The 13206-nt window shown below is 46.3% G+C and overlaps 1 protein-coding gene across 10 annotated transcripts in view; it reads right to left on the minus strand.

The window, feature by feature from the left end:
* The window catches only part of upf2 (UPF2 regulator of nonsense mediated mRNA decay), a 166580-nt gene that overhangs the window by 152188 nt on the left and 1186 nt on the right, over positions 1-13206 (minus strand). For 5 of the 10 annotated variants that reach the window (XM_080207740.1, XM_080207738.1, XM_080207737.1 and 2 more), the window contains exons 1-3: positions 6064-6237; positions 4525-4621; positions 3159-3270 (exon numbers count right to left, since the gene is read on the minus strand). The gene's annotated coding sequence lies outside the window, so the exon portion shown is untranslated. Of the gene's footprint in view, positions 1-2434; positions 2530-3158; positions 3271-4524; positions 4622-6063; positions 6239-6563; positions 6725-13206 lie in introns of those variants that run through there. The other 5 variants (XM_080207742.1, XM_080207732.1, XM_080207733.1 and 2 more) reach the window with 4 other exon arrangements.

Consider the following 13206-nt stretch of genomic DNA (forward strand, 5'->3'; position numbering starts at 1 on the left):
ATACAAATATTAGTGAACGTCCCCACTTCTGGCCTTATGACGGAGGGAAAGTTATTGATAAAGTAGCTGAAAATGGTTGGGCCGAAAACACTCCCAAGAGACTCCAGCAGAAACATCCTGGAACTAAGATAATTGACCTTCAACAAACACCATTTCCCTTAATATGATTCCAGCCTCTGGAGAGCTTTGCTAGGGCTCTCTGATGCCACACACAGCCAAATGTTGTCTTGATGTCAAGGGCAGTCATTCACCTCGCCCTTAGGAGTTCAGCTCTTTCATCCATATTTGGGCTAAGGCTGTAATGTGATCAGGAACTGAGTGGACCTGACCTAACCAAAACTGAATATCAGTGAGCAGGTCATTGCTAAGCAAGTGTCACTTAATAGCACTGTCAACGACACTTTCCATTACATGCCTAATCGAGCTTGAATTGCTGAACTGGTCATTGTCTGTATTGGATTTGTCCTGCTTTTTATGGCTTGGACGTACCTGAGCAATTTTCCAAATTGCTGGATAGGTGCCAGTCTTATAACTGTACTGGAACAGTTTAGCTAGGGATGCGTTCGTTTGTCGTTCCTTGCAATCTTGGGCAGAGCAGGAGTCATACCAAGCTGTGATACAACCAGAAAGAATGCTTTCTACGGTGCGTCTGTAAAAGTTGGTGAGTCATAGCTGACATGCCAAATTTCCTGAGTCTTCTGTGAAAGTAGAGGCGCTGGTGGGCTTTCCTAACTATAATGTCTGCATGGGGAGAACCAGGACAGGTTGGTGGTGATCTGGACACCTAAAAACTTGAAGTTCTCGACCCTTCTACTTCATCTCCATTGATGTAGATAGCGGCTTGGTCTCCTTCATGTTTCCTGAAGTCGACGACAATCACCTTCATTTTGTTGACATTGAGGGAGAGTGGGCCGTGAACAGTCTCAAGAGATTTCAGCAGAAACATCCTGGGATTGAGGTAATAGACCTTCACCAAATACCGCTGTTTCCCAAGGTACAATTCCAGCCTGTGGAGAGTTTTGCTATGGCTTCTTGATGCCACACACAGTTAAGTGCTGTCTTAACATTAAGAGCAATCATTCACCTCACCCTCGAGAGTTCAGCTCTTCCATCCATGTATGGACTAGGACTTTAATGTGATCAGGAACAAAGAGGGCCTGACCAAATCTAAACTAAGTATCCGTTAGCTGCTGGTCATTGCTAAGCAAGTGCCATTTTACAGCACTGTTTTCACGACACTTTCCATCACATGCCTGATGATTGAGCTTAGATTGCGGGGCTGGTTGTTGTTTGCATTGGATTTGTCTTGTTCTTGTGGCTTGGACATACCTGTGTAATTTTCCACATTGCCGGATAGATGCAGTTTTGCAGCTGTACTGGGACAGCTTGGCTAAGGGTGCAGCTAGTTTTAGAGCACCAGTGTTCGGTATTATTGCTGAAATGTGGTCAGGATCAATAGCGTTGGCAGTATCCAGTACCTTCAGCCTTTTCTTGATATCACAAAGTGAATCGAACTGCCTGAAGCACCTGTGATAACGGGGATCTCAAAGGAGGCCGAGATGGGTCATCTGCTCAGCATGTCTGGCTCAAAATTGATGCAAATACTTCAGCTTTATCTTTTGCACTGATGTGCTGGGCTCATCTCGTCATTAAGGATAGGGATAGAAATGGAGACTCCTCCTCCCGACAGTAATTTCATTAGTCCACTATTTATGACTGAATGTGGCAGGACTGCAGGGCTGATCTACTGGTTGTGGGATTGCTAAATTCTGTCCCTCACATATTGCTTTCACTGTCTAATGTGCAAGTAATGACATCATATTTCTAAGTATGCCTGGTGCTGATCCTGGTATTCCACCCTGCACAGTTCTTTGAACCAGCATTGATCCTCCATCTTAATGGCAATAGTTGGGTGGGAGATTACAGATTGTGTTTGGATACAATTCTTCTGCTGCCAATGGCCAACAGCACCTAGTTGCTACATCTGCTCAAAATCTATCCCATCTAGCATGGTGGTAGTGCCACACAATGCAACAGACGGTATCCTCAATGTGAAGACAAGGTATTGTCTCCACAAGGACTATGTGATGGTCACTCCTACCAATACTGTCATCTCACCATAAAACATTTGAGTTACATGGGTTTTTTAAAAAATTCTCACAAGAACTAGAAATGCAAAAAGAATTGTAGTTTCAAGGGAAATCCATACCCAAGGATATCCTACAACCTTGCATGTACCCTTTCATGTACTAAGTACCAATCTTTTTCATCCAACTCCAGCTCTGGGAGATGGCAAAAAAAATTAGACAAAGAATGCTAATATAAAGAATGAAAATTTGGATAAAGGTTTATCTCAAAATGGCCTAATCACGAAGCTAAAGTACCATCTTCAAATTAGTTTTGTTCCTCCTGTCACTTTCTGCCACTTGCTTACCTTTTCTCTCCCTTCACTCATCCTGTTTTCTCAGGTTTTCATTGAATCATTTTTTAATGACGCCTCACTAAGCTGTCAAATCCATCTGTATATCACTGCTTCTGCAATAGCATTGAATAACAAATGCATTAAATAACTAACTATCAGGAGAAACGTTTTGGCGTAGACAAAACAAGCTAGATGTGCTAACAGCTTGGCTGTTCTTGCAACTCAAGAGATAGTCAACTCTGTTATCGGTGAAACAGTTGCAATCTCTCAACGCCAGCAACAACAGTGTTGGCTCATTAACTTTACTGACCAGATTGCTAATGGCAGAATGCAAGATACAAATCTATTCTAAAATGGTGGTCTAGATTGGTTTCAGTTTCTTGCTGGAATGTGGAAAATTCAGACAACTGAGAAAGAACAAAGATCTTGGTGAACTTCATTATTTCCCAATTTAACAATGCTGGATCACCCAACTGGCTGTTCCAGATGCAAATATAACAACATTACTTTCACACAACACATTATCCTGGTATGGTATAACCCCAGTTAAGTCATATATTGCCAAAAAAAATGACACTTCCAACTCTGCAGAGGAAGCACCAAGTAGGTCCCATGGAGATAATTTTGATTGCGCCAGATACAAGTATGTGGACGTCAAATCATGCGACTGTTAATACTAATTTTTCAATCACACTTGTGAAGTCATCTTATGGTTTGAATCTGGAATATTACTTACATGGAGATGGTGCAAAGCTTCAAAATGTTCAATACCACATTCCAGTAAACTGGGTACACTTTATCTGGCACACTGTTGCCTGCTGCAAAATCCAAGGAAGGCCAGTTTCACTCTAAAATTATAAAATACAGTTTAGAAGTTCTGGCCAGTTATAATTTCAAAGTCAACTCATTGTTACCATATATGGATATGAATAATATCACATTGATTCGCATTATGAAATCATTAAAATACACAACCTTTAACAAAAATTATTTCAGGTACACTGCAGCTAGTTTCAGAACAAAGTGATCAAAGGGAGCAAGGACTGCTAATTCTCACTGCTCCAATGTTGCACAATTGTTTAAAGAGATGATGGTAGATAAAGAACCACATCTTGAAACCATTCCAGTTCTTGCCTTGCAGTGTAAATATTTTTTTTAAATTGATAAAACAAACCCTTAAAGATGTGCTAATCAAAAAGTCTCTCAAAAATCAGGTACAGCTATAATCAGAGATTATGAACACAGAAGAAAAAGAAACACCATAGGATTCAAAAATGTCTGAGGGTAAGTCGCAGGGGTGGGGGGGAGGGGGAGACAGTGTGAGGAGATGGATGGAGGGAGAGATCCATTTCCACTGGCTGATAAATTGGGCATCAATTCAAGGCCATCACAAGAAAAGCAAAGGAAGTAGTAGAGAAAAAAATGTGTTGGCAGATACAGAAGTGGAACGCCTGACCAGAAAGTGTGTGCAATCCAGATCTGTTATAGCTTTTAAGAGAGAAAGGGATAAATATTTAAGAACGAGCAGAGAAATGAGCCTTAGACACCAGCACAAACACACTGGGATGAATAGTCTTCCTGTGCACAATAAAATTATATGGTCCGAAGATTAATTCAAAATTCCATATAGAGACAATAAGACCAATGGAAAGGTGCTTGAAATTGCAAGAGCAAAAAGAATTCTAAACGGCAATATCCAGAAGGGAAAATGTCAGTATTTCAACCACGTGATCAGAGCTGAAAAGCTACAGAGATCTCTTCTGGAGGGAAAGGTGAAGAAAGTGGAAGGACAAGTCAACTTTGGGGTGGTTGGATTATGGATGTCTCAGGGCAGTTGTAGATGAGCTACTGCACATGTGTGGATGACACAAGACAGACACATGTGACATATCATGGCAGGGGATTTCCTGTTAGGAATATCACGACCAGCAGCAACAAAATAGATCACGGATCTATTCACAGATTTTGACAACCACCATGCAAGTGATGCTGCATGTGAACGTCACAAGGACAGAAATACAGTAAGCATGAATTCAACTGTATCAATTCCAACTGATCGCAATTTAATTCCTCACACCACTATCACGGCATCAAATTCTTACCTTATAAAGGCAGATGTAGTCAGGTGTATTATTCGTCTTGGGAGAAATTCACCAGGATAGGGCTAAAGTGGCTGTCCCAGTGTAGCTCACCACTATTCTGTAAGGACAGCAAATTATGTTTTTTTAATCTACAGAGATTCATGTTCAGAAATTGCGATATCCTATTTTATTCCAAGAGCAAAATTAGGAATATGAAATGCAAAATTTTCCCAGTCATAACATAACTCTCTTTTCAATATAAACTATTAATTTTAAAATAAATGCTGTGAATTGGCACATTCAAGACAGCAAAATTGGTCAAAGATCAATGTCTCTAGTTCCATGTGTATCGTTATCAAATTGTATGTAGATTTTCTGTTACGCCCTCCACTTTAAAATTAAAGCTCATTCATTTCAACAATGGCTACATTACTTAAAAACATCAGGTTGCAAACAGCATAGTTCTATACATTACACATCACCCCTTTAAACAAGGGAAAACCATTAGAACAGAATGTAAGTTTATTACCTGAATATTTACTTAAAACATCATTATAAACAGGATATACTACACCCAACAACCAATATCAATAGACTAGAAAAGTCAAGTTTCTGTTTAGAGACTGGATGGTGGTGATTTGGGGATTGGGGTTTCATGACCAAAAAATGCTGTTTCCCTCATATTTTTTAAGTATATAAACCAAAGTATTAACTAAAATTACTGTGGATGAGCAAACGGTGGTGCCAAATGAAGAGCAATTAGTCAATATGCAAATAACAATAAAGCTAAAATTGGTAAACACACAATAGGGATATGAAAAATAATGGTAACATGAGATCTTTCAGAGGTGATTCTGAAGGGATCGGGAATTCCTCAAAGCCCAGCTACTGTAAGGTTGGGGAATCTGTCAGAGCTCCAATTACTGTGGTTTTAGTGAAGGGGAATCTCTCAAAAGTCCAGTTATTGCAGGGACGGGGAATTTCTCAGGGCCACAGTTACTATCATAGAATCCCTACAATGCAGGAGGCTATTTGGCCCATCAAGCCTGCACCAACAACAACCCCATCCAGTCTCTATTCCCGTAACCTCATGTATTTACCCTGCTAATCCCCCCCCCCCCCCAACCTACACATCTTGGGGCACTAAGGGGCACAGCCTATCCACCCAACCTGCACATTTTTGGATTGACAGTTTCGGAATGAGGAGTCTGAGACCCAGTTGCTGTCACGTTGTTGGGGATGGACAGAGAGGGAATGTGTCCCCCATTCTGCACACTCTGGCACTTTTCGTTTGGGTCATGCTCAACCTTATTGCCCCTTATGATACCTTGCCCTTATATTGTGGCTTGTTAGGTGTACCCCTTGGGGCTTAAGGATATTGAATTTGATGATCAGCCACGATCAAGACGAATGGCGGAACAGGCTAGAAGGGCCGAATGGCCTCCTCCTGTTTCTAGTTTCTATGTCTTCTTACGCCCTGTTTAGGGATGGGGGAAGCTCTTAGGGACAGAGTCCTGGCTGAGGCCCCGAGTACCGAGAGACAGAGAGAGATGCAGTTACCGGCCGCTGAGACGACAGTAGGCGGGCAGGCTGATATTGGGGCCCCGCGGAAAGTGGGTGTGTGTTTGATGCCGGATACCGGGACCGGGGTGGGGGGAAACAGGAAGCCGAGGCCGGCTGGCGGATACCAGGGCCGGGGGAAGGGGGAAACAGGAAGCCGGGGCCGGGGGGAACAAGAGGCCGAGGCCGGCTGGCGGATACCGGGGCCGGGGGAAACAGGAAGCCGGGGCCGGGGGGACAGGAGGCCGAGGCCGGCTGGCGGATACCGGGGCCGGGGGGACAGGAGGCCGAGGCCGGCTGGCGGATACCGGGGCCGGGGGGACAGGAGGCCGAGGCCGGCTGGCGGATACCGGGGCCGGGGGGACAGGAGGCCGAGGCCGGCTGGCGGATACCGGGGCCGGGGGGACGCGGACTGTTTGATGCCGAGAGCGGCCTTCAGCGCCAGGACCCCACCGAGCTGACTGACCCAAACACCGCCGGATCTCAGCCGCAAAGCTCACCCTTTCACAAACCGCAAAGCGAACCCTGCCCGGGCAGAGGGGGATATCAAAACAGCAACAACCGCGTCGTGTTTTCAATCGACGGCTTTATTTTCGGGCGGCGTTTTGTTTTCTCCGCGAGTGACAGGCGCTGCGTCAGGTCCCCGCGGCAGAAAGGCCCCCAAACCCCTCCCAGTGGGTTGTTACTAGGGGCGGGGGGGGGGGGCCTGGGCGGTTGCTAGGGGCAGGACGGTTGCTAGGGTATTGGTGTATTGTGGGTGATGATTAGGTAGGGGACTGGGCAGTTGTTCGGGTTAAAGAGGAGGGCGGGATTGTTCCTAGGGATGGGGGGCGGGGCTGGTCGGTTGCTAGGGGGCTGAGCGGTTGCTGGGACAGGATAGGGGGCTGGGCAGTTACTAGAAGAGGGGAAGGGAGGGGCCTGGGCTGTTTCTAAGGGTGGGGGGGGAGGCTGGCAGTTCTTAGGGGGGGGGCTGGGCGGTTCTTAGTGGTGGGGGGGAGCTGGGCGGTTCTTAGTGGTGGGGGGGCTGGGCGGTTCTTAGTGGTGGGGGGGCTGGGCGGTTCTTAGTGGGGGGGGGGGCGGCTGGGCGGTTCTTAGTGGGGGGGGCGGCTGGGCGGTTCTTAGTGGGGGGGGCGGCTGGGCGGTTCTTGTGGGGGGGGGGCGGCTGGGCGGTTCTTAGTGGGGGGGGTGCTGGGCGGTTCTTAGTGGTGGGGGGGGGGCCGGGCCGTTCTTAGTGGTGGGGGGGGGCCGGGCCGTTCTTAGTGGGGGGGGGGGGGGGGCGGGCCGGGCCGTTCTTAGTGGTGGTGGTGGTGGTGGTGGTGGTGGGGGGGTGGGGGGGGCGGGGCGGGCCGGGCCGTTCTTAGTGGTGGTGGTGGGGGGGGGGCCGGGCCGTTCTTAGTGGTGGGTGCTGGATGGCTCCTGGGGGTGGGGGGAGCTGGGCGGCTCCTGGGGGTGGGGTGGGGGGGCTGGGCGGCTCCTAGGGGTGAGGGGTGGGGGGTGGGCAGCTCCTAGGGGTGGGGGGTGGGCGGCTCCTAGGGGTGGGGGGGGGGCTGTGCGGTTCCTTGAGGCCAGGGGGGTCTGGGCTGTTCCTCGGGGCGGGTGGGGCTGTGTGGTTCCTGGGGGTGGGGTGGGCATTTGCTGGGAACAGGAGGAGGGGGCTGGGCAGTTGCTAGGGGCAGAAGGGGGTGCTGGGCGGTTGCTAGGGGCAGGCAGGGAGAGCTGGATGGTTGCTTGTGGCAGGGAGAGGCTGGGTGGTTGCTAGGGGCAAGAAGGGAGCATTGGGCAGTTGCTAGGGTGTTGGTGTATTGTGGGTGATGATTAAGTGGGGGACTGGGTGAGAGTTGGGATGGCAAACTGTTTTATGGTGGACATGTTGTGAGCCTGAAGCTTGGTGTTTGATGGTCGCTGCAGAAGAGTGACGGGATCACCAACATGAGGGTCACCATAGTGACTTCTGTAGTTATAATTCAACCTTTCAAGTCAATAAACTTTGTTTTCTCAGTGTCAGCTGTGTTCAAGTGATGGCACTCTTGCCATCAAAGATCAAAATTTTTGTTTGTTTCGACTAGAGAACGTAAGAAAAAGGAGCAGGAATTGACCAAATGGCTGCTCAAGCCTGCATGACCATTCAATAAGATCATGGCTGATCCGCGACGTCACTCTACTTTCACAGTAACTTCACTGCAGTCTTCCTATATACCTTGGTTTCCAAAAGCCTATTGACCCATTACAGCCATCTGGGTTAAAGAATTCCAAATATTCAAAATTGCCTGTGTGAAGAAATCTCTCTTCATCTAGGTCCTAAATAATTGGCCACTTATCCTAAGATCGTGTCCCCAAGTTTGTGATAATCTAGCCCGGGAGAACAACACTCTCAAGACTCTATCTTGTCAATCTTCTTATAAGAATGAGATCACCTGTCATTCTTCTAAACTCCAGAAAATATAAACCCATCCTACTCAATCACTCCTCAGAGGGCAAACCTCTCATGTTAGGAATTACAATTTAGATTTATGCAGACCTTCAACATAGTAAGCACTTCAAGGTGGTTTACAGGGCATTATCAAATAAAGTTTGACCCCCAGCCACATAGGAGATATTAGGTCAGGTGACCAAATCTCGGTCAAAAAGTGTCTAAAAATAAAAAAAAGAGGCAGAGAGCTTGGGGCCTTGGCCAACATAAGGCACAGTAACCAATAGTGAAGTGATTAAAATCAATCTAGTGAACCTTCACTGTATTCCCTCTAAGCCAACTGTATCCTGTAGTTATGGAGATAAAAACTATACAGTATTCCACGTGTGGTTTCATCAAAGTTCTGTGTAATTGTAACAAAGACTTCTTTGTTCTTTTACCCCCTTACAAGAAAGGCTAATATTTACCTTCCTCATTGCTTGCTGTACCTGTATTTTGTCAAAGGACAATCAATACCTGATTCTTGTCAAAGGACATACAAATTAATACCAGCATTTATTAATTTCTCGCCTTTTAAAAAATGTTCTGCTTTTCTACTCTTTCCATCAGCGGATATTCACATTTCCCCACATTAATCTCCTTTTCCACTTAACTAACCTATATTCCCTTATTTTCCTCCAAAATTTCTCCCTCAGTGTACCCGAACAGGTGCCAGAATGTGGCGACTGGGGGATTTTACAGTAACTTCATTGGAGGTGTTAATGTAAACCGACTTGTGACACTAATAAATCAACTTTAAACTTGAAACAAGTGCTCTACTTGGAGCCTCAACACAGCAAGCGAGTCCTAGAAGTGCAGAGGAAATGCTTCAAAGACACCCTCAAAGCCTCCTTGAAAAAGTGCAACATCCCCACTGACACCTGGGAATCCCTGGCCCAAGAGGAGGGAACCGAGTGTATGGCGTTGAAATTTGCTGATGACACCAAGATTGGTGGAACGGCAAATTGCGCGGAGGGTATGGAGAGTCTGCAGAAGGATCTAGATAGGCTGGGCGAATGGGCCAGGAACTGGCAAATGGAATTTAATGTTGGCAAGTGCAAGGTGGTCCACTTTGATAGGAATAATGGTAGGAAGGACTATTACTTCTGTGGCGAAAAACTGCAGCAGGCGACAGTGCAGAGGGACCTCGGGGTCCTTGTGCATGAGTCGCAAAAACCCAGCCTGCAGGTGCAGCAGGTGATCAGGAGGGCGAATGGGATGCTGGCCTTCATAGCGAGGGGGATTGAATATAAAAGTAGGGAGGTCTTGCTGCAGCTGTATAGGGCATTGGTGAGGCCGCAGCTGGAGTACTGTGTGCAGTTTTGGTCGCCGCACTTACGGAAGGATATTTTGGCCTTGGAGGGAGTGCAGAGGAGGTTTACTAGGCTGATACCGGAGTTGAGAGGGTTGAGCTATGAGGAGAGGCTGAATGAACTAGGCTTGTACTCATTAGAGTTTAGAAGAATGAGGGGAGATCTCATTGAGACGTATAAGATGATGAATGGGATGGATAGGATAGAGGTGGAGAGACTCTTCCCTCTCAGAAAGGACAGTAGGACTAGGGGGCACAGCCTCAAGATAAAGGGGGGGCGGTTTAGAACGGAGTTGAGGAGGAACTTCTTCACTCAAAGGGTGGTGAATCTCTGGAATTCTCTGCCCGTTGAGGTGGTGGAGGCTGCCTCGCTAAATATTTTTAAGATGCGGGTTGATGGGTTTTTGATAAGAGAGGGGATTAAGGGTTATGGGGAGAGGGTGGGAATGTGGAACTGAGCCACGACAGATCAGCCATGATCTTATTGAATGGCGGGGCAGGCTCGAAGGGCTAGATGGCCTACTCCTGCTCCTATTTCTTATGTTCTTATGTAAGACCAGCCAAACTGGTGAAAAAGGCCCCCAAAACAAGTTGATCATCACAGGTTTCATTGCCGAGTGCAAGCTGAAGCCAAGCATCGACAGCGAAAGGAATGCTTGGCAACCTGGGCACCCCACCCACCTGCTCCTCCTCCAAATAATGTCTTCCAACCTGTAACAGAGACTGTAGGTCACGTATTGGACTCTTCAGTCACCCAGGAACTTATTTTTAGTGTGGAAGCAAGTCATCCTCGACCCAATGATCTGCCGGAAAGATCATCTTGCAATCTCTTTGCATCCTCCTCACAGCCTATTTTCCCACCTACCCACCAAAATTATTGATATAGATTGTAAATGGCTAAGGCCCAATTACTGATCTTTGCAGTAGCCCACTTGTTACAACTTGTCAACCTAAAAATAACTTATTCCTGTTTTCTGCCTTTCACCCCATCCTCAATCCAAATTAATCTCCTATAATCCTATAAACCCTAATTTGTGTAATAGGCTCGTATGACACCTGATAAAATTCCTTTTGAAAACTCATATATACCATATCTACTATTTTGCCTTATTGAACACAGAAATCAAAATTCCAGTGCTGTATTGGCAGAGGTGCCATCTTTTGGATGAGACTTTAAACAGAGATCTTATTTGCCCTCTCAAATGTTCATAAAAGGTCCCATGGTACTACTTTGAAGACGTAATGAGCGAAATCAGTTTGAAACATAGAAACAAAGAAAAACTACAGCACCAACTGGCTCTTCGGCCCACAAGTTGCACCAAATGTGTCCCTACCTACTGGGCTTACCTATAACCCTCTATCTTACTAAGTTCCATGTACTTATCCAAAAGTCTCTTAAAAGACCCGATTAAATCTGCCTCCACCACTACTGCCAGCAGCCGATTTCACGCACTCACCGCACTCTGAGTGAAAAACTTACCCGACATCTCCTCTGTACCTACCTCCCAGCACCTTAAACTCGTGTCCTCTTGTGCAACCATTTCAACCCTGGGAAAAAGCTTCTGAGAATCCACCCGATCAATACCTTTCAACATCTTATACACCTCTATCAGGTCACCCCCTCATCTTTCGTCTCTCCAAGGAGAAAAGACCGAGCTCTCTCAACCTATCCTCACAAGACATGCCACCCAATCCATGCAACATTCTTGTAAATCTCCTCTGCACCCTTTCTATGGCTTCTATATCCTTTCTGTAATGAGGCGACCAGAACTGAGCACAGTACTCCAAGTGGGGTCTGACCAGGGTCTTATACAGCTGCAACATTATCTCCCAACTCCTAAACTCAATTCCTCGATTGATGAATGCCAGTACACCACACGCCTTCTTAACCGCAGCCTCTATCTGTGAAGCTGCTTTGACTGTCCTATGAACCTGGACCCCAAGATCCTTCTGATCTTCCACACTTTCAAGAGTCTTACCCTTAATATTGTATTCTTTCATCCTATTTGACACACTAAAATGAATCACCACACACTTATCTGGGTTGAAGTCCATCTGCCACTTCTCCGCCCAGTCTTGCATCCCATCAATGTCTCGTTGCAACTTCTGACATCCCTCCACACTTTCCACAACACCTCCAACCTTTATGTCATCAGCAAGTTGGGATAATTTGGGGCATCTGCTAGGGGAGTAGTGTGTGGCATGTCCTGTGCAAGACTAGAGCTGGGTGTTCAGATTGTTACTCTGGAGTTAGAAGTGTCTTATTTCTTCTAACTCTTTCAGAGTAACTAGCGGTAAAACTGGCAGAACCATCTGAAGTTAGCAATTTAAATCGCTTTGTTGGATGTTTCCTGGCACAGCGCTTTTGTCCATGGAAGTCAGCACTTCTGGACAATTGCCAAATAAACCCTTTACCTGGGAACTTCCTAGAGGGATTCCCCAGCACATCATTGGGGTACCTCCTAAATGTGAGGCTGGGGAGCCAAGGAATAAATGGGTCATTATTTTTTACAGACTGTCCTCCCTAACCTAATTTGACATTGAAACGCTCACTCATGCCTTTGTTTCCTTTATCTAATTTTGATAATTCTGATTGCCCTTCCATCATCCACCCTCCATAAACTTTTAAGTAATTCAAAACCTCTGTCTGTATCATAAATAAAAACAGAAAATGCTGCAAATACTCAGCAGATCGGGCAGTATCTGTGGAGAGAGAATCAGAGTTAATATTTCAGGTCAATGACTCTGTTTCTCGCTCCACAGATGCTGCCTAATCTGCTGAATATATGCAGCACTATTTGAGCTCCCCAGCATCTGTAATATTTCACTTTGGTATCCGTCTGAATCCTAACTTTACTCGAGGACTTAGCTTTTTGGTCCAGCAATCCCTCAGTTTTAAAATTTTCACCCTTATTTTCCATATCCCTCCAAGGTCTTGCCCTACCTCTGAAATCTCCTGCAGTCCTACTACACTCCATGACTGTTCAATTCTGGCCTCTTGAGCCGCCCAACTCCCCCCCTCCCCACCGTCCCCCCCGCCCTCCGATTTTAATCACTCCCCATTGGTGGCAATACCTTCTCATGGACTTAAGTTCGGGAATTCCCGCTGTAAACCTCTCTAACCACTCTTTCCTCCTTTGATACACTTTGGGGAGGCAATGGCCTCGTGGTATTAATAAGAAATACATAAGAACATAAGAACATAAGAAGTAGGAGCAGGAGTAGGCCATCTAGCCCTTCGAGCCTGCCCCGCCATTCAGTAAGATCATGGCTGATCTGAAGTGGCTCAGTTCCACTTTCCCGCTCTCTCCCTATAACCCTTAATTCCCTTGCCTACCAAAAACCTATCTACCCGTGACTTAAATATATTTAGCGAGGTAGC

This window comes from Carcharhinus amblyrhynchos, chromosome 19 (assembly GCF_965287045.1).
Source record: "Carcharhinus amblyrhynchos chromosome 19, sCarAmb.v2.hapA, whole genome shotgun sequence".
In the NCBI taxonomy this organism is placed as follows: domain Eukaryota; kingdom Metazoa; phylum Chordata; class Chondrichthyes; order Carcharhiniformes; family Carcharhinidae; genus Carcharhinus; species Carcharhinus amblyrhynchos.